This window comes from Cicer arietinum, chromosome 1 (assembly GCF_000331145.2).
Source record: "Cicer arietinum cultivar CDC Frontier isolate Library 1 chromosome 1, Cicar.CDCFrontier_v2.0, whole genome shotgun sequence".
NCBI classification, from domain to species: domain Eukaryota; kingdom Viridiplantae; phylum Streptophyta; class Magnoliopsida; order Fabales; family Fabaceae; genus Cicer; species Cicer arietinum.
The window spans coordinates 7,199,724-7,205,723 of record NC_021160.2 but is presented as its reverse complement, the minus strand read 5'-3'; positions in this window follow the sequence as shown (position 1 = coordinate 7,205,723).

Sequence of the window (6,000 nt, the reverse complement as noted above, 5' to 3'; positions counted from 1 at the left end):
GTAATGAAACAAATGTGTGTTAAAAAGTTGGTAAACTATATATAATATATGGCTTAAATTAAGTTTAAACTTTAAACAGTCTCACATGTCGGATGGTTCAGCTGCTTCAGCATAAGATGCAAATATGAGAATAATATACTATTCATCATAATCATACACATTGTATTATTGCATCTTATCCTATATATACTTATCTTACACTAAAGTGTGTTTATTTTTAAAAGACAATGTTCGCACACATACACGCACACGGAGTCAAAAATTGTGCTGAAAGACCAAATTTAAAAATATAATTTAATAAAAAAAAGTTTTAAAGCATAATATATATAAAAAAAATTTAAAAATTATAAAATATATTTTCAGTTAACTTTTTCTTTTGAAGTTGTGTTTTTCGTTGTCTTATAGAATTAAAATAATTAATTATTATATATATGATAGATTTTTCATTATTGTATATGAGGTAAATTAAGTTTCTAATATAAGTTTGATTTATATTTTACTTGGTTAAAAGATATTTAAGGTTCAATATATTAAGTCAAAAAAAAAATTCATTATAAAATATTATATAAAATTCAAAAAGTATAAATATAAAAAATTATAATAGTATAGTAAATTATAATTTTTTTTGAACTATAACATTTACTCGTTCATTTTTAGTTTTGTTGCTTCGTGTATATATATATACAAAAAATTATTAGAATTTAATCCAAATGAACATATGTTGTAAATTTTATGGAATGATATAAATTTAAATGTTGAATTAAAATTTCTCACTAAATAGTTTGAATATATAAAATTTTATAAAAATCTAAAATTATTTGATAATTCATCGGATGATCTTATGTTATTGTATAAATATCTTTTTGACTAAAAATAAAAGTAAATAAAAATATAAATAAATGTGTATTATTAAATAGCATGATTAAGATGTTCAACCTTTCCAAAACTTTATATGTATAAATGAACATTATCATATATACACGTGTGAAAGAAGAGAAAAGGCTAAAAAAAGGCATGATTCAAAGAAAAAACAAAATAAGGAAGGTGACAATTTTGGACAAAAGAACTTTCACAATCAGAACACGTATATATTAAAAAAATTAAAGTAAGGTCATTCTTATTTTTTTGTAAATTTTATATTGTTATAGTTGTCATTTTCTAATGTTCTGTTTTTGTTGGCCCAACAAAATAAGGCTGAAATACATGAACCACACGAATAAATAGAGTATATAAGATGCGGTTCACCTAAAAGACAAGGGTATGGTGGGAGATTTCTTACCGACAATGTTGCTTATTGCTTGTTGGTTTGAAGGGTCAAAAAGGACATTTCACTATGGATATGAATGGGGCTGGCATGGAGATGGCAGAAATTGCTACAATGTATGTGGGCTAGTGAATCTTAGTGAAGATTGCATTGCTTTGTAGGGGGAAACTTCAGAAAATCTTATAGTAAATTTTTAAAAAAGGGAAAGACTATAGGGATATGTTCTGTTGCATCTTTTGTTTTTTATTTCCTAATATTGTCTCAATAATTTTTGAGATATTGTGTCCTATGTTTTTCTAACATTATTACACGGTGGCTAGCATTTTTGCGTTAGCATTGACATTGTGAAAAGTATTTTCTAGTATATTAGTATATTGAAAATTCTCTCTTTCAACACAAAGATACAAGTAAAAATAAATATGTAAAGAGATATAAAGTTGATTTGGTGGTTATAGTGAAAGAGTTAGGGAATACTGTGATAAAGAAAGTTTAACGTTCGTTTTTCACCCTAATCATAATACAAACAATATTAACTTTGGTATTCAGGTGGATTAGTGCTTTGCAACAATCCTATTGAGAAAGGTTCGAGATTCGTGCAACAAAGAAGGTGTGGATTAAGACACAAGAATTAGAGGTGGAAAGAAGGGTTGAGGATGAGTTACACACCCAACAAATTAGGGGCTGAAAGAAGGGATCACGCGGGCATGCAACAAAGGAAGAAAACAAGGAAACGTGAAAAATAAAGATTTTATCACTAAATGTTAGAGGGTGGGGTGATATAGCTAAAAAAGGAGAAATTCAAAACTTATTTGGTTAGGTCAATTTGAATTATGTTTTTACAAGAAATAAAAGACAAAGCATTGATAATTTTGAGATTTTAAGTTTGTTGGAAAATAAAAAAGTAAAATGGGTTATAAAGTCGTCACAAGGGCTACTGAGAGGGATAATTACAATTTGGAATGTCGATTTATTTAAAGTTGAAGATAATTTAATTGAAAATATATTATTGGACCTATATATAGAGGAGGAAACTTTGGAAAGAATTACCAAAAATAAAGAATAATTATGAAGAAGGAGAGTGGTATGTTGGAGAAAACTTAAATTGTGTGTTGTCAAATTTGAAAGAAGGGAATTGGATTTTGTGGGCATTAAGTGGAAATAAAAGGGTTTACTTAGTTTGTAGAGAAAATGGAGGTCATAGATGTTTCTTTAATGGATAAAATTTCATATGGTGTCGTAGTTATGAGAGTGAAATGAGTAGAATTGATTGATTCATTTAGTCTGACAATGATTTGAAATATCTTTATCCCATATCCAAAGACCTTCAACAAACCACTCCTTAATAACTCTTGCGCCTAGAAGATTTCCACCAAAATTTCGTGTTACTTAAAATAATGACAACGTCTTTTTTGGCTTTAATTCCAAAACAAGATCACCCACACAAATTAGTTGAATATATCCCTATTTGTTCGATGAACTCTATGTATTAGATACTTGCAATGATGTAGCTAAAATATCACTAAAAGGGGGGTTGAATAGGAATATTGTTGTGTTAAAATTTTCACAAGTGTTTAAATCAATATCCTCTCTAAGAGAACGAGAATCACATGATGGAAATTTAAATATGAGCTGAATAAATAAAAGAGATAAAGTATAGAAGATGACAAGCACAACTTTATATTGGTTCACCCAATGAATGTTACGTCCAGTCATCACACACTTGTGAGTTTTTTACTAAGGATCAAAAGGATTAAACTTTCACAGAGGTTAGTAACACCTTGTGTATTCTTTAGCCTCACCAAGCTTACAACTTTGTTTCTTACAAGATTCAACTATTCGCAAGTGTAACTCACTTGGAAATTACAAAATGATATGACTATTATGATGTTTCTATTTACTTAACTTTCTAAAGGAATATTTCAAAGATATAGTGTGAGACTATAAAAAGTATAAAGAGATGATGAAAATGCTTTTGATAGCTTTAGGATTGCTCTTTTTATGCAGTGTTGTTGTGTATTTTATGATGAAGAGTTTCTTTTCTTTTATACAAATTTTGTGATGCTTTATCCATGTGCCAAAACACTTTATGACTGTTGGGGACTTAATCTAAAGTCCAAGGTCATTAATCTTAATTAAAGAAATGTCATCCAGTTTGTCCTTTGGATTGATTCAGTCCATCCTCGTATAGGAGGCTCAATCCTCCTAGAAATTTGGATATGAGCTGTCCTTTTCCTTTTTCATTCTTCAAGACATGTAAGGATGTATTTTTATCTTGTTAGCTACAACCTTTTTGTACGTTGATGTGTTGAGTCATTGATGACTCTTCATCATATGCATATTTTTCATTGATTTTAATCTTATTTATCTTCAACCATTAGTTAACTTAAGGAGTTATTTGATATATTTTGTTGATTTTAGTTCTTTGATTTAATGAAATATTTATGTTATTATTTCCTTGATTAAGTAGAGATTTTTCGGAGTTTTGCATTGTTACTTTGTTTTGTGCAGTGCTAAATTTTGGTGAGAAATCAACATGACCTATGTGGAGTATTTCAGTCATATCTGGAGTTGTAAATGTCCAATTGGAGTCAAACCAAATACAAATGAAAGCTACGATTCATAGCTACAACTTTCATGAAGAAACCGGAATCAAATTTAGACTCTAAAGAAGAGACAAAAGCAGTATAAGTCAGACAACAGATGTTGTGCGCCAGAAGCGCAACAGCCGCGCCTGAGGCGCATTTCCTGCCTTTCAGCACTGTCAGCGTGTGCCTGAAGCGCGTTTTCTGTGCCTAGGACGCGTGGACGCGACAACATACATTAAAAATGCAATTTTTCACTTTTTAGGGATCTTTTTCACTATTTGGAAGTAGGAAGACTTGTGCCTTAACATAGAAATTCAAAGACAGCCGTTTCTAACACCATTGAAGCAGTTTTATCAAGAATCATTAATGAATCTTTCTTGTAATTCTTTTCTAATCTCTATTTGAATGAGTAACTAAACCCTATTTGTTAGGGATGAGTGTAACAAGATGAATCCCTTATTTTTCTAATTTGATTTTTAGTTATATGAATGAGTTTATTGAATTATTTTTCTCATCTTTGTGCTTAATGCTTTTTATTGTTTGATTAACATTAAAATGTTCTACGATTTGTATTTTGAAACGGAAGTGAACTTTATGAATGCTTGAGATGAGAAATTCATGAATTTGTAGTCTAGGGATAGATACAGGTCATGAAACCAATTAAATTAGTTAGAAAGACAATAGTTTAATAAAAGAATTTATGTACGGTAATGCGTAATTCTAATCTTAAATCTACCAAGGAATTAAGGGTTACTTTGGAATTAAATGTTCTGTCACTAAGACATTATGGCAAGAATAATAAAGAGAATTCGGTAATAATTCAATAAAGGAATTCAATAACTAGAATCAAATTAGATACCAAGGTTGGATTCGAAGTGAAACTCATCCCTGACATTTTTCTCATTATAAATGATCAATTTTATTACTGTTGTTAATTTCAAATATTATTTCAATCAATTCGGAAACTTTTTGTTCAATTTCAGTAATTAAATATAAATCGATAGTAAAACGCAATCCTTGAGTTCGACACTCGGTACTACCGTTTTAATTATTACTTGCAACAATTCAGTACATTTGCGGAAACGTTATCAAGTTTTTGGCGTCGTTGCCGGGGATTGCCGTATCACTATTGAATTTAATTTATTTACTTGATTGAATTTTTTTGCTTTGCATTAAAATTTTTTATTTGATTTTTTATTTGAAAAAAAATTATTTTATTTTCTATTTTTATTCGTTGAGCTTGCTAATGTCATGTCTAGTGGTTTGTCTCTTTTTTGTTTGAGATAACTATTCGCTGTAGAGCATGAAAGATTATAATGATGATATTCTACTACAATTATATGAAGAGTGTGATACTTGTCTTATATGGGGTATATGTCGCATGATTGAGGGGCAAATATTGAGAGATACATTTTTAAAATATCACCCTCAGATCCCTCTGATACAACCTCTTAGGTGTGGTTTTTGCGGAGAAGTACATAAGAATGGACATTGTTCTGATGACCTTGCCGAACTAGTAGAATATGAAGATTTTTTTGTCGAAAATGCAGAAAACGACGAGGGTTACATTAAAAAAGATCAATTGGGAACAAATTCTACCTCCTAAAATTCTATCATAAGAATCAGATGACAAAAACTTTCACATTACGGACGTTCTGGTTGAATTCATGAAGAATAACATGGTTTCAATTGAAAGATTTGGAGACTGACCTTTAAAAATACTATTTTCCATATTTTTTATTATTATTTAGTGTCGGAAACATTCTAGTAAATGGATAGTGAATTAGATGCGAGTAAAAACTTTAAGTGATGCTAAAACTCTTATGGTTTAATTATGGTTTTAGTATTTGCAATTATATCATTTTTTGATTTTAATCTCTAGAAATTTTTTGTTTGGATTCAATTTCTGCAAATTTAAAAAGTGTTGTTTTTAATCCTTCACGTCATACGTGGCTCAATAAAACCATGTTAGAGACTAAAAACAACAATATTTAAATTTATAGGGACTGAATCAAAACAAAAACTTACATGAACTAAAATTAAAAAAACATATAGTTGCAAGGACTAAAATCATATTTAAGCTAACTTTTATTGTCAAAGAACTTAAAGCCTGCAATTGAAAGTACCACACCTAAGTCTTGTGAAACTCTT